The sequence below is a fragment of the Hyperoodon ampullatus genome (genome assembly GCF_949752795.1).
Source record: "Hyperoodon ampullatus genome assembly, chromosome: 16".
Lineage (NCBI taxonomy): Eukaryota > Metazoa > Chordata > Mammalia > Artiodactyla > Ziphiidae > Hyperoodon > Hyperoodon ampullatus.
The window spans coordinates 38,838,194-38,862,268 of NC_136929.1; positions in this window are offsets into that span (position 1 = coordinate 38,838,194).

Below are 24,075 nucleotides of genomic sequence, written 5' to 3' on the forward strand. Positions count from 1 at the left end.
TGCATTTCTAACTCTCAGGTAACACTGATGCATAGACTTCAGTGTGAGGAGCATTACACTAGATTTAAAAGTCTCTATTAGATTATAATCTACTTGGAAGCCTTGTACCTTAGTATTTTTCTTCCTCAAACTGCATGTTTTATCAAAGAAAAACATCTGAGACACAGGAATACTTACATCAAGATTACGTATGCAAAAAATTAAAAAAAGATTACATATGCAACTATGAGGGCAAACCTAAGAGATTTATAGTGTAATGAAACATGTCTTACTGGTAAAAAAAAAAAAAAAAAAAAAAAAAAATGAGGCATCACCAGAGACACTGTATGGTGATCCTACCTTAATCGGTATTCTCATATTATTCCCATATTATTAAACATGAGTAGTCCAACATTCAGAGCTGTATCCACTAGAAGTTTAAGAATATTCTAGGAGGAAAAAAAAAGATTTCCATAGAATTCATTTGAATAAGACAGTACTTACAAATATTATTTTTAAAAAAACAAGTTAGTGGAAAAACAAAGTACATAAAATAATGGGTATTTTATATAATTCTTGATACAAAAAGCAAAATAGACAAGTTTCTTAGAATTTAATTAATATCAGAACATAGTCTATTACTTTGTCAAGCACCAGGAGAGAGGTTCTGACAGATGTTTTAGTGAGGAGGAAGTGGAATTTTATAACAGAAGTCATTAAATAAGCTTTATAGTTAGTTGTAAATGAATTTGTAGAAAATGCATACAGTTCTCAGTTTAAGAAAGCATCTAGACATTATTTGTAAGCTCTTTGACATCAAAGTGTTTTATAAGTTTTCAGATATGATTTTGAACTTTGTTTTGGAGAATTCTACCTTACAGTTATAATGAGGATTCCAGCAACAAAATAAACAAATACATTTAAAATCACACTGTATAGAATTCTGCATTAACAAGGATTGTCTCTCTGGGTATGCTATAACTTATGAATCATGGTGAATTCATGGCTATTTTGTCCCTTTCCTTTGTCAGCTGCGTAAAATAATAGCCATGATTTCTGAGTATTGAAAATCATTTTAGTAATATATATTTTGCTGTTCTATTCTAATATTCATTTTCCTTTTAAATAAAAAAAGCCTAAAACAAAACACTTGTAATGATAGCCAGATCTTGCTTTTCTCTATTCTCATTTTTAACCAAAACAGTTTATTTTACAATGACTATGAATACTTTTAAAAGGTAAAACTATAACATAATGATGTTTTATTTAATAGCTGTCTGTTTCCATTTCCTAATATTTCTGGCAACCAATGTAGAAAGACTATAAAATTACAGTGATTTTGAACTTGATATCTACTCTAAAATCTGTTTAACAATACATTTCTACTGAAAAACCAAACCACTAATATTTTAGAATGATATCTGAGTGCTTTTATTTTAAAAATGGAGTAGTTATTAGAAAAGTATGTAAAAGTAAATAGAAAAAAAAGGGTATCAAAATATCAAAGGTGTCTGTATTATCACAGTCCTGGGTTTGATGCAGAAGTACAGTTTAACATTTTTTCCTACAGGAGAGATCCATTCAGGAAACCCTGGAAAATTATCCAGTCCATGTTAGTCATATGCCATGCAGGGGTATGTTTGAGTAAAATCCTAGAGGCCCTATACCTGATTACAAGTTGAGCTGCTTTCATTCCCCAAAACCCTCTATTAGTTTATAACCTCTCAGTGTCAGAAAATTTTCTTGCTATAAATCCACTGAATCATTTCAACAACCTCTGTGTAAAAGCTACACCTGTTCCATATATAAATGGTCTAACAGGCTTTATTGTTAATGTATGAGTTATACAGAGTCAAAATAAATGCTATTGTTAATGATATTCAAAGTTTGTGATGCTAACCAAGAACCACGATAATATACTTTCTTCATTTTTAGCAAAAAGGAAAATGGAAGACTGAACAAACCAGTTAAGATAATAGCAAAAGTTCAGTTAGGACTCTTAAAATATTCATGCTCCAAAAGACCTCAAACTTTTTGTAGTTGTAACAATTTTTGTTAGAGTAGAGAAAAGGAAAGGGTGTCAATTTCACACCCTAATGACATCACTTCTTGCATTCAACTCCTAATATAAAATCCAGATTTATTTTCTATGTTCATTATCCATAATTTCTTCTTTCTCTCACTCTATCTCAACTCCTGCTGTGGATTGACAAATTCATCAGGTTTGTGGGTAGCCAGTGTTCAAATGTTGTAACTATGTGTTGATTAGGTCAAAGTATTAGTCAAAATTGTTTGAAGATTTATAACTTCTCTACTAACTTTTTGTTTTAGAAATAATGAAGAGACAGGTCTGTGCTTTTTTTGAATTTCTTCACCCCCTCACCTTTTATACAAAACTGGACTTTTCTCATTAAGTTAGACTTCCGTGTTCATGAAAACTCAAGGATTTATAAAATTATTTCTTCCTAGGGAAGAGATATCATTTATATACACATGGGGAATGCTTAGTAAGCCTATGTCATGAGCTCTATGATCATTTTAGCAAACTATTAAGAATTATATGCTATCATTTTATATATAAGAAATTACATTCATTTATAATTTTTCTTTCACCATGACTTATTAAGCCAATTATTCTTATTACCAACTAGCTTAGTGTTTGTTTCTGTTTTGCTTTCTTTACAATTGTTGCCATAATTTTATGTGTCAGCAGATTGGCCATCTTTGTAATTGATGAAAATTACGTATTATTTCAACTTTGCTAATAATGACAGACCAAGCATTGAAATACATTATAGCAGAACCTTAATATATCAGTCCTTAAATGAGCAACATTATTAACTGAAAAATAAAATGACACACTATAGAACTCTGTACATTTTAATGAATCTCAAAAATGTTTGGAAGTCATTTGCAGTGTTTTACTTCTTATGGTTTTATAATAAGCTGTTCAACAAGAATAGGAAAATATAGTTAGTGTTTAAGTTTAAAGAAATCTAATTTTATACTGCTACTAATAGGCCTCTAGGTTTTAATCTAATCCACTATATAATGGAGTGTTAAATTTTTATTTTTGAACATATAAGAAAGTGTTGTCTCCGAGTATTTACTCCCAAAGGTAATCCTTTTCGACTGAGAAGGTCATTGGGGAATTAGGATCTGAGCTCTTATTAGAATAAACACGTTATCTATTTTTTGCAGTATGTTTTATTTGTCGTGATCACTGTGACTGCTTAGATAACGTCTCCATTTTTATGCTTTGCTTAGACATCTATGTGTCACCCTCTCCATAGAATGTCAGTGGCTGAGAAAACAGAAATGGAGGAATCAAAATTTTTCAGACCATTCTGTTATAGTATTACTGTCTGTAAAAGATTATGTTTGAACTTAGTGGTATAAATTTAGAGTAAGCAATAGAAGGCAGGAGACGCTGTATTAGCTAGGGCTTATCTAGCCTAAGATTTACACACAGAAGTGGTCAAGCTGAATGTTAATATCAGACAATCCAAGATTTGGTAGAAGCAAATAAGAAATGCTTACACTGTTCCCATTAGATAAGGAAAAGAATGAGGAAAGCAAGGTAGAAGATAACCTGTCTCCTGTGTTCTTTCTCCAACTAGTTTTTTTCTGTCAGTATTTTCATGAAACTTGAAGAAAAACAATTTAGTGTTTCCTAAAACACCTTGATTTCATGAGTCAGTTTCCATTATTGCAAAGGAGAATGAGGATTGTTTTCCATGCTAGTTAATCTGTCATCATGGGTCCATAGATGCAGGAAACTGTCTGTGATTTAATATATTCATCAGCAGAACAAATATTTTTAAGTAAGCCTTTAATTTTAAGCAAACACAAACTAAAATCTCTTTTTTATTCTCCAGATGACAGTTGGGAAATGTTTGCCTGGAAATAGTTATGATTATAAGTACTCCCCACCCGGGTTCACTTTGTTGTTTACAAACCAACCAGGTTTGCTTTGTGCTGATTTACACATGCTTTGGGGAGTATTTTCCTACCTTTTAAAAATGGCTACTTTTGAAAGTTTTTTTCAAAATGATGATAGTAGTCAGTATGATATATAATAATATAAAATCATTAGGATAAAATTAATAATTCTAGGGGGGACCTTCAAGAAGGTGGAGCAGTAAGATGTGGAGATCACCTCCTCCCCACAATTACATCAAAAATACATCTACATGTGGAACAACTCCTACAGAACACCTACTGAACGCTGACAGAAGACCTCAGACTTCCCAAAAGGCAAGAAACTCCCCATGTACCTGGGTAGGGCAGAAGTTAAAAGGAAAAACAGAGATAAAAGAATAGGGATGAGACCTGCACCTCGGGGAGGGAGCAGTGAAGGAGAAAAAGTTTCCACGCACTAGGAAGCCCCTTTACTGGTGGAGACAGGCGGTGGGTGGGGGGAAACTTCAGAGCCATGGAGGAGAGTGCAGAAACTGGGGTAGAGGGCAAAACGGAGAGATTCCCACACAGAGGTCGGCACCCATCAACCTGAGAGGCTTGTCTGCTCACCTGCCGGGGCAGGTGGGGGTTGGGAGATGAGGCTCCGGCTTTGGAGTTCAGATCCCAGGGAGAGGACTAAGGTTGGCTGAGTGAACACAGCCAGAAGAGAGCTAATGCACCACGGCTAGCCAGGAGGGATTCCAGAAAATAGTCTGGAACTTCCTAAGAAGCAGGAGACCATTGTTTCAGGGTGCTCAAACAGAGGGGATTCTCCTAAACAAGCTCCAGAGACAGACACGAGCCGCCGCTATCAGCACAAACAACAGAGATGGGCATGAAATGCTAAGGCTGCTGCTGCAGCCACCTGGAATCTTGTGTGCAAGCACAGGTCACTATCCACACTTCCCCTCCCAGAACGCTGTGCAGCCCACCGCTGCCAGGGTCCCGTGATCCAGGACAACTTCCCCAGGAGAACACATGGTGCACCTCAGGCTGTTACAATGTCCTGCCGGTCTCTGAAGCTGCAGGCTCACACCACATTCCGTTCCCTTCCCTCTCCCAGGCCTGAGTGAGCCAGAGCTCCCTAATCAGCTTCTATTTTAACCCCATCCTGTCTGGGCAGGGAACAGACGCCCTCAGGTGACCTACATGCAGGGTGGGGGTGGGGGATAATCCAAAGCTGAACCCCAGGAGCTGTGCGAACAAAGAAGAGAAAGGGAAATTTATCCCAGCAGGCTCATAAGCAGCAGATTAAATCTCCACAATCAACTTGATGTACACTGCATCTGTGGAATACCTAAATAGACAGCAAATCATCCCAGAACTGAGGCAGTGAACTTTGGGAGCAACTGTGGACTTGGGGTTTGCCCTCTGTATCTAATTTGTTTCTGGTTTTATGTTTATCTTAGTTTAGTATTTAGACATTTTTATCATTGGTAGATTTGTGTATTGGTTTGGTTGCTCTCTTCCCTCATTATATATATATATATTTTTCCTTTTTTTCTTTTCATGAGTGTGTATGTGTATGCTGCTTTGTGTGATGTTGTCTGTATAGCTTTGCTTTTACAATTTGTCCTAGGGTTCTGTCTGTCCATTTTTTATTTTTAGTATAGTTTTCAGCACTTGTTATCATTGGTGCATTTGTTTTTTGGTTTGGTTGCTCTCTTCTTTCTTTCTTTTCTTTTTTTATACTTTTAATTTTTAAATTTTATTTTAATAACTTTATTTTATTTTTCCTTCTTTCCTTCTTTCTTTTTTTCTCCCTTTTTTTCTGAACCGTGTGGCTGACATGGTCTTGCTGCTCTGGCCGGGTGTCAGGCCTCAGCCTCTAAGGTGGGGGAGCCGAGTTCAGGACATTGGACTACCAGAGAACTCCTGGCCCCCATTTCATCAAATGATGAAAGCTCTCCCAGAGATCTCCATCTCAATGTTAAGACCCAGGTCCACTCAAAGACCAGCCAGCTCCAGTGGTGGACACCCCATGCCAAACAACTAGTGAGACAGGAACAAAACACTATCCATTAGCAGAGAGGCTGCCTAAAATCATAAGTTCAAAGAAACCCAAAAACACATCATCAGATGTGCTCCTACTCACCAGAAAGACAAGATCCAGTCTCATCCACCAGAACACAGACACAATTCCCCTCCACCAGGAAGCCTGCACAACTCACTGAACCAACTGTACCCACTGGTAGCAGAAACCAAAAACAGTGAGAACTACAAACCTGAAGCCAGTGAAAAAGAGACCCCAAGCAAAATGAGAAGACAGAGAAATGCATAGCAGATGAAGGAGCAAAGTAAAAACACACAAGACCAAACAAATGAAGAGGAAATAGGCAGTCTATCTGAAAAAGAATTCAGAGTAATGATACTAAAGATGATCTAAAATCTTGGAAATAGAATGGAGAAAATACAAGAAACATTTAACAAGGACTTAGAAGAATTAAAGAGCAAACAAATGATGATGAACAACACAATAAAAGAAATTTAAAAATCTCTAGAAGGAATCAATGCAGAATAACTGAGGCAGAAGAATGGATAAATGACGTGGAAGATAAAATAGTGGAAATAACTGCTGCAGAGCAGAATAAGGAAAAAGAATGAAAAGAACAGGATAGTCTCAGAGACCTCTGGGACATTAAACATGCCAACATTCGAATTCTAGGGAACCCGGAAGAAGAAGAGAAAAAGAAAGGGACTGAGAAAATATTTCAAGAGATTATAGTTGAAAACTTCCCTAATATGGGTAAGGAAATAGTCAATCAAGTCCAGGAAGCACAGAGAGTCCCATACAGGTTAAATTCAAGGAGAACCCACCAAGACACATATTAACCAAATTATCAAAAAATTAAATACAAAGAAAAAAAATTATTAAAAGCAGCAGGGAAAATCAACAAATAACATACAGATAATCCCCAAAAGGTTGACAGCTGATCTTTCAGCAGAAACTCTGCAAGCCAGAAGGGAGTGGCAGGACATATTTAAACTGATGACAGGGAAAAATATACAACCAATATTACCTTTCCTAGCAAAGATCTCATTCAGATTCAAAAGAGAAATTAAAAACTTTACACACAAGCAAAAGCTAAGAGGATTCAGCACCACCATACCAGCTTTACAACAAATGCTAAAGGAACTTCGCTAGACAGGAAACACAAGAGAAGGAAAAGACGTACAATTACAAACCCAAACCAATTAAGAAAAACGTAATAGGAACATACATATAGATAACTACCTTAAATGTAAATGTATTAAATGCTCCACCAAAAGATATAGTGTGGCTGAATGGAAATGAAAACAAGATCCATATATACACTGTCTGCAAGAGTCTCTCTTCAGACCTAGGGGCACATACAGATTGAAAGTGAGGGTATGGAAAAAGACATCCCATGCCAATGGAAATCAAAAGAAAGCTGGAGTAGCAATTCCCATATCAAACTTAATAGGCCTTAAAATAAAGACTATTACAAGAGAAAAATAAGGGCATTATATAATGATCAAGGAATCAATCCAAGAAATAACAATTGTAAATATTTGTGCACCCAACGTAGAAGCACCTCAATACATAAGGCAAATGCTAAAAACCATAAAAGGGTAAATTGACAGTAACACAGAAACAGTAGGGAATTTTAACACCCCACTTTCACCAATGAACAGAATATCCAAAATGAAAATAAATAAGGAAACACAAGCTTTAAATAATATATTATAGAAGATGGACTTACTTGATATTTATGGGACATTCCATACAAATACAACAGAATAAACTTTCTTCTCAAGTGCTCATGGAATATTCTCCTGGATAGATCATATCTTGGGTCACAAATCAAACCTTGGTAAATTTAAGAAAATTGAAATCATAAAAAGTATCTTTTCTGACCACAATGCTATGAGACTGGATATCAATTACAGGAAAAAAATAAAATAAAAAATACAAACATATGGAGGCTAAACAATACACTACTAAATAACCAAGAGATCACTGAAGAAATCAAATGGGAAATCAAAACATCCCTAGAAACAAATGACAATGAAAAAACAATGGCCCAGAAACTATGGGATACAGTAAAAGCAGTTCTAAGAAGGAAGTTTATAGCAATCCTACCTTAAAAACAAGAGAAATCTCATATAAACAACCTAACCTTATGCCTAAAGCAATTAGAGAAAGAAGAAAAAACAAAAACAAAAACAAACCCAAAGTTAGTAGAAGGAAAGAAATCATAAAGATCAGAACAGAAATAAATGAAAGAAACAATAGCAAATATCAATGAAACTAAATGCTGATTCTTTGAAAAGATAAACAAAATTGATAGACCATTAGCCAGACTGATCAAGAAAAAAAAGGAGAAGACTCAAATCAATAGAAATCAAAATGAAAAAGAAGTAAGAATTGACACTGCAGAAATACAAAGGATCGTGTGAGGTTACTACAAGCAACTCTATGCCAATAATGGGCAAACTGGAAGAAATGGACACATTGTTATAAAAGAACAACCTTCCATGACTGAACCAGGAAGAAACAGAAAATATAAACAGACCAATCACAAGCACTGAAATTGAGACTGTGATTAAAATTCTTCCAATAAACATAAACCCAGGACAAGATGGCTTAACAGGCAAATTCTATCAAACCTTTAGAGAAGAGCTAACACCTATACTTCTCAAACTCTTCCAAAATATAGCAGAGTGAGGAACACTCCAAAACTCATTCTACAAGGCCACCATCACCCTGATACCAAAACCAGACAAAGATATCACAAAAAAAGAAAACTACAGGGCAATATCACTAATGAAGAGAGATACAAAATTCCTCAACAAAATACCAGGAAACAGAATCCCACAACACGTTAAAAGGTTCATACAACATGATCACCTGTGGTTTATCTCAGGATTGCAAGGATTCTTCAATATATGGAAATCAATCAATGTGATAAACCAAATTAAAAAAAACTGAAGGAGAAAAATGATATGATCATCTCAATAGATAACAGAAAAAGCTTTTGACAAAATTCAACACCCATTTATGATAAAAACCCTCCAGAAAGTAGGCATAGAGGGAATTTACCTCAACATAATAAAGGTCATGTATGACAAACCCACAGTAGCATCATTCTCAATGGTGAAAAACTGAAAACATTTCCTCTAAGGTCAGGAACAAGACAAGGTTGTCCACTCTCACCACTATTTTTCCACATAGTTTTGGAAATTTTAGCCGCAGCAATCAGAGAAGGAAAAGAAATAAAAGGAATACAAATTGGAAAAGATGAAGTAAAACTGTCACTGTTTGCAGATGACATGATACTATACATAGAGAATCCCATAGATGCTACCAGAAAACTACTAGGCTAATCAGTGAATGTGGTAATGTAGCAAGATACAATATTAATGCATAGAAATCTCTTGCATCCCTATACACTAGTGATGAAAAATCTGAAAGAAAAATTAAGGAAACACTCCCATTTACCACTTCAACAAAATGAATAAAATGCCTATGAGTAAACCTACCTAAGGACACAAAAGACCTGTATGCAGAAAACTATAAGACACTCATGAAAGATATTAACGATGATACCAACAGATGGAGAAATATACCATGTTCTTGGATTGGAAGATTCAACACTGTGAAAATTACTATACTATCCAAAGCAATCTACAGATTCAGTTCAATCCCTACCAAACTACCAATAGCATTTTTCACAGAACTAGAACAAAAAATTTCATAATTTGTATGGAAACACAAAAGATCCCGAATAGCAAAGCAATCTTGAGAAAGAAAAATGGAGCTAGAGGTATCATGCTCCCAGACTTCAGACTATACTACAAAGCTACTGTAATCAAAACAGTATGGTACTGGCACAAAAACAGAAATACAGATCAGTGGAACAGGATAGAAAGCCCCGAGATAAATCCATGTATATATGGTCACCTTATGTTTGATAAAGGAGGCAAGAATATAAAATAGAGAAAAGACAGCCACTTCAAGAAGTGTTGCTGGGAAACCTAGACAGCTACATGTAAAAGAATGAAATCAGAACACTCGTTAACACCATACACAAAAATAAACTCAAAATGGATTAAAAACCTAAATCTAAGGCCAGACACTATCAAACTCTTAGAGTAAAACATAGGCAGAACACTCTATGACATATATCACAGCAAGATCCTTGTTGACCCACCTACTAGAGAAATGTAAATAAAAACAGAAACAAACAAATGGGACCCAATGAAACATAAAAGTTGTTGCACAGCAAAGGAATCCCTAAGCAAGAAGAAAAGACAATTCTCAGAATGGGAGAAAATGTTTGCAAATGAAGCAACTGACAAAGGATTAATCTCCAAAATATACAAGAAGCTCATGCAGCTCAATATCAAAAAATGAAACAACCCAATCCAAAAATGGGCAGAAGACCTAAATAGACATTTCTCCAAGAAGATATATAGATGACCAACAAACACATAAAAGGATACTCAACATCACTAATCATTAGAAAAATGCATATCAAAACTACAGTGAGGTATCACCTCACACAGTGAGAATGGCCATCATCAAAAAATCTACAAACAATAAATGTTGAAGAGGGTGTGGAGAAAAGGGAACCTTATTGCACTGTTGGTGGGAATGTAAATTGGTACAGCCACTATGGAAAACAGTATGGAGGTTCCTTTAAAAACTAGAAATAGAAGTACCATACAACCCAGCAATCTGACTACTGGACATATACCCTGAGAAAACCGTAATTCAAAAAGAGTCATGTACCACAATTTTCAATTTCAGCTCTATTAACATAACCAGCCACCTAAGTGTCCATCAACAGATGAATGGATAAAGAAGATTTGGCACACATATACAATGGAATATTACTCAGCCATAAAAAGAAATGAAATTGAGTTATTTGTAGTGAGGTGGATGGACCTAGAGACTATCATACAGAGTGTAATCTGTCAGAGAGGGAAAAATAAATACCTTATGCTAACACATATATATGGAATCTAAAAAATAAAGAAAAGTCGCTCTGAAGAACCTAGGGGCAGGACAGGAATAAAGATGCAGACATATAGAATTGACTTGAGGACATGGGGAGTGGGAAGGGTATGCTGGGACTAAGTGAGAGAGAGTCATGGACATATATACACTGTTTTTATTTATGTCATAGAGTGTTCTGCCTATGTTTTCCTCTAAGAGTTTTATAGTGTCTGGCCTTACATTTAGTTCTTTAATCCATTTTGAATTTATTTTTGTTTATGGTGTTCAGAAGTGTTCAAAATTCATTCTTTTACTTGTAGCTGTCCAGAATGCTACTCAGCCATAAAAAGAAATGAAATTCAGTTACTTGTAGTGAGGTGGATGGACCTAGAGTCTGTCATACAGAGTGAAGTAAGTTAGAAAGAGAAAAACAAAAACCATATGCTAACACATATATATGGAAACTAAAAAGAGAAAAAAAATTGGTTCTGATGAACCTAGGGCCAGGATAGGAATAAAGATTAAGACATAAAGAATGGACCTGAGAACACGGGGAGGGTGAAGGGTAAGTTGGGACAAAATGAGAGAGTGACATGGACATATATACACTACCAAATATAAAATAGCTAGCTAGTAGAAAGCAGCCACATAGCACAGGGAAATCAGCTTGGTGCTTTGTGTCCACCTAGAGAGGTGGGATAGGGAGGGTGGGAGGGAGATGCAAGAGGGAGGGTTTATGGGGATATATGTATACATATAGCTGATTCACTTTGTTATACCACAGCAACTAACAGAACATTGTAAAGAAATTATACTCCAATAAAGATGTTTAAAAAATTAATAATTCTAGACAATTAAACAAACATATGAACCAATCAAATGAAAAATGTTATTTTCTTCTTAATAACCAAAACTATTTTAATGGTATAGTTGCTTTGAGGACACATCTCTGTGTTTCTTTTTCTCCTACTTTGAGCAATGAAAACACTCTTTGTAGTGCAACCATGATTACTTTCAACTTCATGTTAAACTAGTCTATGCATTAAAAATGTATAAGCTGCATCTTTCCCTTGAGGAGGCTATTGTAGATTAGGGTTTAGCTCTGTGTGGCACCTTACTTTCCTTAAGAACTCACTGTACTGGATTCTCTTCCAACTTCTAGGCTTCTATCCCTGAAGAGTGGGGAAGCAGCTGCCTTGCTCCCCCATGCTGTACACTCCTGTCACATTGTGCTATGAGGAAGTGAAAGACACAGCCCAGCAATGTGCTGCCTGTCCAGCTTCTTTGAGGAGGAATGCAGCCCTCCTCCAACTCCCAGTTTCTCTTTCCCTTTGCATCTGCACTTATTAGTGAAGAGGGTGGGGCGTCCTTCAAACGTTCAAAAAAATGGTTTCTAAGGGGGACATAAAAAGTCGCCTGGGCTTCTGCCATTTGAAGTTATAAATATTCTGAATATTTTCTATTTATAACTATACCAATAAATAAGCATCATTAGCATATGAATTCATGAAGGGTTTTAATGGAGAAGAGTTATATATTTATTAATTTAAAAAAAAACTTATTTTCCTAAACACGGGTAATTTATCTCCTATCTTTGAATATTGTTGAGTATTGTCACAGAGATTAGAAAAAAAATAGAAAATAAAGGACATTATAAGAGACAATACATGCCAAAGCAGAAAGGTAAATGTAAGGAGTCCCTGAAAAGAGAGAAAAAAATAAAATTACTATTTAATAAAAATCATGTTCTAGTCTTCTGACATATTATTCATCTTGTCTCCCTACTTGACAGATTTTTCAATTTAGCTCCTGTTGAATTCTATGTATGCTGAATTTTGAACTATATAAATTCCATATAAATTAGGCTAGCATTTATGCTCCTCCATAACGTGCCCCTAATTTTATCATGTATCTTTCCTTATATGGAATTCTCCACCTGAAATTGTTTTATCTCTGTCTTTACAAATATAAATTCTGAGTGTCAAAGCTTTGATAAAATGCCTCTTCTAAAACTGAGATTTCCTTGATTCTTGAAATTTTCTTTGTATTTTCTCTGCTCTATCTATCTGTCCTCAATGGAGTAGGAGAAAGAGAGAAAGTGGAGAATAACTTTTATTTCTTTGAACATTTATAAGACATTGACATATTCTGGAAAGGAACTGAACTGAACTGAACTGAACCACTATTGAGTTAACTTCTATATTAGAACCTAAATGTTTTAAGAGGATGTTCAGGTCTGATTAATCTTTGTACTGCCCAATGGCATTACATGGTACTTGCTCATAGTAAATATTTATTCTATGTACAATAATTTCATGACATATTTTTTTGAAAAATAAGTATATAAATCTTTATTATTTAATGTCTTATTTTATTAAATATTCAAAATACATTTATTCCATCAGTATTTCTTTTGAATAATTACTAATAATTTTCCACTTGCCTGAAGAGGGTAAATGACTTATATTTTCCCCATCTCTGCAGTTCCTTGCCTTTCTCATCAACTTAAGAATCATCATAGTCAATGGTACCATGTGTATGTGGGTGGTTTAAATAAAAGTGGAGAATTTTATGGAAGATTATGGAAGGTATATTTGAGAAATTTGATCTAGAATTTACTATTATATTTAAGGATTAATGGTATGGAGTATTTGAAATTATAATTATCATAGAAAATCTAGTAAGTATGGTACTATGTTTATTCAAATCTTCCATCATCGATTGGAGAGGGTGAGATGGGAAAAGGATCACCTCACTTCAGGATTATATATAGTGACATGGAATAGAAAAAGTATGCTTGTAGATTATAATGATAAATATTTTATGAGATTCTAATCTTAACTATGCACTAAGTAGTGGGATCTGAATTTAATCCATCCAATACTAATTAAATTAATACATTTGCCCCATGTAATTTCTGTTATATTTATTACGGTGCACTGGATTTTATTAAGACTCATAACTGTCCTCTAAGTTCTGTCTTTTCATGGTGTGATATCTACTGTTGGTGTTCTACCTCTCCTTTCTGGCTAAAAGAGCTGTGGGGTTTGTTCTGGAGTTTGTCAAATATGGGACGATATCTCTAGAGAATGAACTCATTCATTTTGCTAATGATTCATTTAGAAATGGTTATATAACCAGGTTTGGCAAAAATATATAAGAGGAGGTTTTATAGTAAAGAGAATTTCTTCAAAATACTTAATAGAAAGAAATGTTACTCAAGCTGTCTCACCATCCCTTCATCTCATACTTCTTTCTTCTTTTTGGACATTTTTATGTTTCTTTGACATACTAAAAGCCATCTTGTAACCATAAAGAGATGGTCAAGAGTTCCACAGAGAAGCTGACCTGGATTGCTGACATTATGGAGTCACTGAACAAAGCCTGGAACTTCCAACCTAAGTATATTTATTATGTTTGAATAATAAATATTTTACACTCAAAAAAAGTGTATTCTATTTTTTGTAGCAAAAAAACATAATTGACATAAATATTAATTTTGGTATGTCCACATCATCATATGAATGATCATTACATTAAAGAGTATTTAACACTACTTGAGGAAATCTGTAGCCTCCTGGCAATTAACATTTAGAAACAATTTTTATTATAGTACAAACAATATATGATGTCTTCCAAATACCAAAGCCAGTTGAAAAACAGTGCTAGTTGATATTATGGCAGAGACTACTATTCAACCAAGAGTGGCACTTCACAGAAACTTTGGCTCTTTATCACCATTTAATGGAACTTCAAGCTCAGGAGGCATGTGATCTTCCTGCCAAGGTATTTATAATGATGAGTCACCAAATAGTTTGTCATCGCCTGACAAATATCTCTAGCTTTCCAATCTCTGATATCACTTTTCTTACACTGCCTGACCCTTATGCCAGTGCAACAATTTCTTTTTATATTACAGAGTAACTCCAGTTATACTAACAATACAGATGACTGAAGACTGAAGGAATAGGCCTTGAGTGACAAAGGTCTTGTAAGACTTTTCATTTAAGCAAATGACAGCATCATTAGCATTAGAGCTCTAATCTGTAACAATAGGCTTTAATCTTTTCTGTGACGTTAAAGATCTGAACCTTTTGTTTTGGATTGCCTTAAGGTAGCTGTCAGAAAAGTAAAAGGGACAGAGACCATGGATGCAGGGAAGCCAAAAACAAAAACAACAAAAAATGGGCTTAAAAAATATTTACAGGAAGGGGCTCTGAGTATGGTTACTTTACATGGAACAGAGTTGAAAACATATATCACATACTATTTCTATAATTTTTAATTTTGAAATTATTATAGATGCACCAGAAGTTGCAAATATAGTGAAATAGGTCCCATGTATTCTGCATCCAGTTTCTCCCGATGGTAACTTCTTCCATAATTACAGTACAATATCAAAACTGGGATTTTGACATTGGTATAATGTCTGTGTATAATTTTATATCACTTTATCACTTGTGTAGATTTGGATAATCACCACTTCAATCAAGATAACAAGCTATATTCCATTACCAAAAGATCTCCCTCATGTTATCTCTTTATAGTCAGGCTCACACCTTACTCCCCACCATCACAAACCATTGGCAAACCTTAATGTGTTTTCCACCTCTATAATTCTGTAATTTCAAGAATTTTATAGAAATAGAATCTTCTAATATGTAACCTTTAAGGATTGGATTTTTTCACTTAGTATACATTTCTGGAGATGTATCATGTTGTTATGTATATTAATAGTTCTTTTTATTGCTCAATATCATTTGTGGTATGGATATACCTTATTTGTCTAAACATTTGCTCATTGAAGAGCATTTGAGTTGTTTCCAGATTTTGGAAAAACTATTTTCACTATTATGAATAAAACTGTTATAATTTTTTCTGTACAGATTTTTCTGTGAACATAAGTTGTAATTGCTCTGGGATAAATGTTCAGGAGTGCAAGCACTGGGCCAAATGAAAGTTATATGTTTAGTTTCTAAAGAAGCTGACAATCTGTTTTCCAGAGTGGCTGTGCAATTTTACACTCTGACATGCAATGTATGAGTGATCCAGTTTCCACCCTTGCCAAAATTTGATGTCACTATGTTTTTTTCGTGTTTTTTTTTTAATTTTAGGTATTCTAATAGGTGTGTAGTGATATTTCATTGCATTTAATTTGCATTTACCTAATGGTTAGTAATGCTGAACATCTTTTAATGTACTTATTTGCCATCTGCATATACACTTTTGTGAAATAGCTCTTCATGTCTTTTGCCCATTTTCTAATTGGAATTTTTTAACTTTTGAGTTGCCAGAATTATATTTTAAATTCTAGTCTTTTGTTTGATTTGTGCTTGTGATTTGCAAATATCTTTTTTCCTGTCTGTAGCTTGAGTTTTCATCCTCTTAACAGAGTTTTTCATAGAGCAAAAGTTTCCAATTTTGTTAAGGTAAAATTTATTGATTTTTCTTTTTATAGATTACATTTTTGGTGTCAAAATTCACTATCATGTTGTTCTTAGGACCTGAGGACCTGAGGTCACCAGTTACTCTTTTTTCTTCTCCTTAACATTGAGTCATTTAACATCTGTTTATACATAATGGACAAGGTTTCTGTTATGCTTCTTTAGCAGGAAGAATAGGGAAAAATATGAAATCAGCCTATACTAAATTTTTGAGACAATTTTTCCTAAAAGAAACCACCTACATGGTCTTAAAAAAACAGCCTGCAATAGTTTGACAAGCATTAAAACAACTTTCATAGGAAACAGACTAAGATCCTGTCCATTCTCCCCTGTGTCCAATTCAGATGTGTCCATAGAAGATAATACATGCCCAAATTGTCAACTCAAGGATTAAGAGGAGATAATCGTCCTACAAAAGAGCATCCATTTCTTTCTTTTTCTTTCTTTGATTTTTTTTTTTTTTTTGGTCAGCTTTGTTGTGATAAAATTGACATATAATATTGTATATGTTTAATGCATACAATGTGATAATTTGATATGTGTATATACTATGAAATACTACAATAAGTTTAGTTAAAACATTGTTTACCTCACATAATTACCATTTTCTTGTTGTTGTAGTTATGGTAAGAACATTAAACCTCTAACCTCATAGCAGCTTTCAATACAATATAATATTATTACTCTAATCACCATACTGTGCATTAGATCCCTGGAACTTATTCCTCTTCGAATTGGAAGTTTGTAACCTTACCACCATCTCCCCATTTCCCCCACTCTTCAGCCCTAGAAACTACCACTCTACTTTATGTTTATATGAGTTCAATGTTTTCCAATTCCACAAACGTACAATATTTGTCTTTGTCTGATTAGTTTGCTTATCATAATGCTGTCAAAGTCCATTCATGTTATCACAAATGGAGTGATTTCATTCTTTTTTTAATGACTGAATAATATTCCATTGTACATTTATACCAAAGGATACCAAATCCTTACTTGGTGAGGATACCAAATTCCTACTTTATCCCTTCATCTATGGTTGGAACTTTAGGATGTTTTCATGCCTTGGCTATTGTGAATAATGCTGAAAGGAACACAGAAGTGCAGATGTCTCTTTGAGATAGTGCTTTCATCTTCTTCAGCTACTTATGCAGAAGTAGGATTACTAGATCATATGGCAGTTTTATTTTTAATTTTTTGAGGAACCTCCATACTGTTTTCCATTGTGGGCATATCAGTGTATATTTCTCCCAAAAGTACACTGGATTTCCCTTTTCTCTACATCCTCACCAGTATTTATTACCTCTTGTCTTTTTGATAACCATTCTAATGGATGTGAAATGATACCTCACTGTGATTGTGATTTGCATTATCGCAATGATTAGTGATATTTAGCACTTTTCCATGTACCTGTTGGCCATTTGTATATCTACTTTGGAAAAAAGTTTATTCAGGTCCACCTTGTAAAGTTATTTTTGGCTCACTTTTTAATTGGAATTTTTTTGCTATTGAATTGTCTAAGTTCCTTATATATTTTAGATATCAACCCCTTATCAGATGCATGGTTTGCAAATATTTTCTCTCATGCTATAGGCTGCTTTTTTAGTTTGTTCATTGTTTCTTTTGCTGTTCAGAAGCTTTTAGTTTGATGTAGTCACACTTTGTTTTGTTTGGTTTTGCTTTTTTTGCTTGGGCTTTTGGTGTCATATAAAAAAAAAATCATTGAAAAACCAAGGTCAAGGAGCTTTTCCCCTGTGTTTTCTTCTAGGAGTTTTATGGTTTTAGGTCTTGCATTTAAGTCTTAAATCCTTATATTAAGTCCTTAATTTCTGTGAGTGTTATAAGTTAGGGGTCCAATTTCATTCTTTTTCATGTGGATTTCCAGTTTTCCCAACCCCATTAACTGGAGACACTCTATTTTCTCCATTGAGTCTTCCTGGGAACCTTCTCAAATATTAATTTACCATACATGTGTGGATTTATTTCTGAGCTCTTGATTCTATCCTACTGGTCTATGTGTTTGTTTTCATGTCAATAGTATACTCTTTTGATAGTAAAAGCTTTGTGATATAGTTTGAAATCAGGAAGTGTTATCTCTCCAACTTTGTTCTTTCTCAAGATTGTTTTGGCAATTTGGGTTTTTTTTTTGTGGTTTCATGCAAATTTAATTTTTTTTCTATTTCTGTGAAAAATGCCACTGAAATTTTGATAGTGATTGCATTGGCTCTATATGACTTTTGGTAGTATAGACATTTTAACAATATTAACTTTTCCAGTCCATGAACATTGGATACCTTTTCATTTATTTGTGTCTTTAATTTCTTTCATCAATATCTTGTAGTTTTCTGTGATGGACATTTCACTTCCTCGGATAAATTTATTTCTAAGTATTTTATTGTTTTTATGCTATTGTGAATGGGATTGATTTCTTCATTTCTTCTTCAAATAGTTCATTGTTACTGTATAGAAATGTTACTGATTTTGTAAGTTGATTTTGTATCTTGCAGCTTTACTGAAATTGTTTATCAGTTCTAACAGTTGTTTTTGTGGAGTCTTTAGGATTTTCTTTACATATGAAATCATGTCATATTCAAACACAGAATTTTACTTCTCCTTTTCTGCTTTGGATGACTTTTATTTCTCTTCTTGGCCAATTGCTCTGGCTAGGACTTCCATCACCCTCTTGAATAGGAGTGGTGAGAGTGCTCATTCTTGTCATGTTCTTCATCTTAGAGGGAAAGCTTTTCAGTTTTTCACCTTGGAGTATGATGTTAACTGTTGGTTTGCCATCTACTGTTTTTATTATGTTGAGGTATGTTACCTTCTATGCTCAATTTTTGGGAAGTTTTTATCATGAAAGGGTGTCAAATATTGTCAAATGCTCTTTCTGTATCCATTGAGATGATTATATGATTTTTGTCTTCCATACTATTAATATGGTGTATCATATTTACTGATATGCATATACTGAATCATCCTTGCATTGCAGGAATAAATCTCATTTGATCACAGTGTATGATACTTTTAGTATGCTGTTGGATTCAGTTTAATAGTATTTTACTGAGAATTTTTGCATCTATATTCATCAGGTATATTGGCCCATAGTTTCCTTTTCTTGTAGTTATCTTGTCTAGATTTGGTATCATGGTAATGCTGGCCTCATCAAATGGTAAGCTTTCCCTCATCTTTTTGGAAGACTTTGAGAAGAATTGACATCAATTCTCATTTAAATATTTGGTAGAATTAACCCATGAAATTATCTGGTGCTAGTTTTTTTTGTTTTGTTTTCGAGAGTTTTTTTTTTTTTAATTACTAATTCAATCTCCTTATTTGTTACTGCTCTGTTCAGATTTTCTAGTTCATCATGATTCAGACTTGATAGGTAATATGGTTTTAGAGATGTATTTATTTCTTCTAGGTTTTCCAATTTGTTAGCATATAATTTTTCACAGTATTCTCTTTTGAGTTTTTGTATATCTATGGTAAAAGTTGTAATTCAGTGTAACATATTTTTTTTCACTTATAATTTTAACTATTTGAGTCCTCTCTCTTTTTCTTGCTAAGTTAGCTAAAGGTTGGCCAATTGTTTTAACTTTTCAAAACACCATCTGTTAGTTTTTTTGAGCTTTTCTACTATTTTTCTCTTCTCTATTTCATGTATTTCTGCTTTGATCTTTGTTATCTCCTTGCCTCTGATAATTCTGGGCTTTTCTTTTTTCTAGATCCTTGAGGAGCAAAGTTAGACTTTATTTGATATCTTTCTTTTTTTCTTAATGTAGGTATTTATTTTTACAACTTTATTGGAGTATAATTGCTTCACAAAGGTGTGTCAGTTTCTGCTTTATAACAAAGTGAATCAGTTATACATACACATCTGTTCCCATATCCCTTCCCTCTTGCATCTCCCTCCCTCCAACCCTCCCTATCCCACCCGTCCAGGCAGTCACAAAGCACCGATCTGATCTCCCTGTGCTATGTGGCTGCTTCCCCCTAACTATCTAACTTAAGTTTGGTTGTGTATATATGTCCATGCCTCTCTCGCACTTTGTCACAGCTTACCTTTCCCCCTCCCCATATCCTCAAGTCCATTCTCAAGTAGGTCTGTGTCTTTATTCCTGTTTTACCCCTAGGTTCTTCATGACATTTTTTTTTCTCTTAGATTCCATATATATGTGTTAGCATATGGTATTTGTCTTTCTCTTTCTGACTTACTTCACTCTGTAGGACAGACTCTAGGTCTATTCACCTCATTACAAATAGCTCAATTTCATTTCCTTTTATGGCTGAGTAATATTCCATTGTATATATGTGCCACATCTTCTTTATCCATTCATCCGATGTTGTACACTTAGATTGTTTCCATCTCCGAGTTATTGTAAATAGGGCTGCAATGAACATTTTGGTACATGACTCTTTTTGAATTATGGTTTTCTCAGGGTATATGCCCAGTAGTGGGACTGCTGGGTCATATGGTAGTTCTATTTTTAGTTTTTTAAGGAACCTCCATACTGTTCTCCATAGCGGCTGTACCAATTCACATTCCCACCAGCAGTGCAAGAGTGTTCCCTTTTCTCCACACCCTCTCCAGCATTTATTGTTTCTAGATTTTTTAATGATGGCAATTCTGACTGGTGTGAGATGATATCTCATTCTAGTTTTGATTGCATTTCTCTAATGAATAATGATGTTGAGCATTCTTTCATGTGTTTGTTGGCAGTCTGTATATCTTCTTTGGAGAAATGTCTATTTAGGTCTTCTGCCCATTTTTGGATTGGGTTGTTTGTTTTTTTGTTATTGAGCTGGATGAGATGCTTATAAATTTTGGAGATTAATCCTTTGTCAGTTGCTTCATTTGCAAATATTTTCTCCCATTCTGGGGGTTGTCTTTTGATCTTGTTTATGGTTTCTTTTGCTGTGCAAAAGCTTTGAAGTTTCATTAGGCCCCATTTGTTTATTTTTGTTTTTACTTCCTTTTCTCTAGGAGGTGGGTCAAAAAGGATCTTGCTGTGATTTATGTCATAGAGTGTTTTCCCTATGTTTTCCTCTAAGAGTTTGATAGTTTCTGGCCTTACATTTAGGTCTTTAATCCATTTTGAGCTTATTTTTGTGTATGGTGTTCAGTAGTAATTTAATCTCATACTTTTACATGTCCCTGTCCAGTTTTCCCAGCACCACTTATTGAAGAGGCTGTCCTTTCTCCACTGTACATCCCTGCCTCCTTTATCAAAGATAAGTTGACCATATGTGTGTGGGTTTATCTCTGGGCTTTCTATCCTGTTCCATTGATCTATCTTTCTGTTTTTGTGCCAGTGCCATATTGTCTTGATTACTGTAGCTTTGTAGTATATTCTGAAGTCAGGGAGCCTGATTCCTCCAGCTCCATTTTTCATTCTCAGGATTGCTTTGGCTATTCGGGGTTATTTGTGTTTCCATACAAATTGTGAAAATTTTTGTTCTAGCTCTGTATTTATCACTATAAACTCCCCTTTGGTACTCCTTTGCTGCCTCCCTTTAGTTTTGGTGTGTTGTATTTTCATTTTCATTTATTTCAGTATATTTTTAAATTTCTCTTTTGATTTCATTTTTCACCCAATGGATGTTCAGGAGTGTGTTATTTCATTTCCACATATTCATTAATTTTCCAGTTTTCCTCCCTTGTTAATTTATAGTTTTATACCATTGTGTTTGGAATAGATACTTAATATAATTTTAATCTTCTTAAAAATGCTGAGGCTTGTTTTGTGACTGCCTATGATCTTTCTTGGAGTAGGGTCTGTGTGAACTTGGGAGAATGTGTATTCTGCTGCTGTTGGATGGAATGTTTTAATTATCTGTCTTCAATTCCTGGATATCCATTTCTTGGGCCCAGTTACTAAATGTGTTCCATATTCCTTTCATGAAGAATTATTTCCTTGGTTCTTCATACTCCCTGTAACTTTGTACCTCTGCATTTGTAGACACTGTTACCTCTTCCAAAATTTATAAACTGTCTCCAATAAGAGGATCTTCACCTGTGGATGGGGGGATGCTGAAGCTTGCTATGTTTAGTGAAGGAAACCAAGTTTTGAAGCCTGTTCAGACCAGGTATCAAGGCATAGTAACTCATTGGCTTAGGTCATTGTAGTCCTCAGCATCAACAATCATATAGTCCTTGGCAAAGGCTGTGGGGTGATCCACAGAGACTGCAAGGGATTTTATGGTTCTCAATGGTGCCTCCTAGTCTAGCATCTAAGATCATGACAAGCAGTCGTATTGCCTGGAGCCAGTGGTGTGTACAATCTCAGTTGTGGGAACCAGGTTCAGGTGTTTTTGTAGTAGCAGGGTCCAGTTACAAAAACATGTAGAGGTGAGAACTAAGGTATGCAGCAAGGGCTGGGACCAACTGAGCACAATAGAAGCTGTAGGGGACCTGGCTGTCAGTGTGCACTGCCATGACTGCTGGGTGTCTCTGTGGATGGACAACATTGGAGGCTGGTGATGGGAGTTGGGGAACGGTTGTCAGGTGTGCAGCTGCAAGAGTGAGCACAGTGGTGCAAACCAGTGTCAGAAGATAGGGGAGAGCTGATGAAATCTACAGGGGTCTATGACAGCTGTGCTGGCTATTGATTTCTTCAGTGGCAAAAACTATTGTAGTCGTCTACAGAGCCTGTTACTGGGAACACTCTTGCTCCTGCTGTGTGTCTGGTATTCGTAGCTTCTTCTTTTCTTTCTTTTTATTAGCCATCTCTATGAATCTTCACTTTGCTGACCTTTCAGTGGGGGGTGAAACTGAAGCAGATCTGCAGGAGATAAGCAAAAATGCTGGGGAAACACCTTGCTCACTCAGTTCTTCATTTCCCAGGAAGGAGAACTCTTTCTAGGTGGGGAGTTTCCTAATGCTGTTGAGAAATGGCAGCTTTTGGGATGGGATAATGCAACCAAAAGAAAGTTGTTCTTCCTTCTCTTTCTGTGTGGTTATTCTCAAGTTTCTTTTATTTTTTTCCTCTGTGTTGTTGATGCTTCTGAAGTAGACTCCAGAGTTCTCCCAGAGTTGTTTTCGTATAGCTATGTGTATAGCTGTCTAATTGTTTTGTTTTGTTTTGTTTATTGGGGTATAGTTGCTTTACAATGCTGGGTTAGTTTCTGCTGTACAACAGAGTGAATCATCTATATGTATATATATAAAACCCCTCCCTCTTGGACCTCCCTCCAAGAGGCACATGAAAGGATACCCAAAATCACTGGTTATTAGAGTAATGCAGATCAAAACTACAATGAGGGATCACCTCACACCAGTCAGAATGGCCATCATAAAAATCTACAAACAGTAAATTCTGGAGAGAATGAGGAGAAAATGGAACCCTCTTGCACTGTTGGTGGGAATGTAAATTGATAGAGCCACTGTGGAGAACGGTATGGAGGGTCCTTAAAAAACTAAAAATAAATGTCTAAATGTTAATCTTTGGGGAGGATGGAAGCTGGAGCACCAGTTTATGACAGTCTGTGAAAAGCGTCCTGGGAGGTCTTCAGTCACTCAGTCTACCCACACTGTGCTGGCTGGGTTCTGGTGGCACTTTCTTCATCCTTTTCTTCCCTTCCTCTGTCCTCACCTCCTTCAGGCATGTGGCACCTCCATGACCTATGCCTGTGCCAGGAGAGGCACAAAGGACCAGTAGGGACACTAGAATGGACTCAGCAATTCCACCATCAAGAGAGCAGTATGTGTGTGTCATTTTGGGGCTGAAGTTG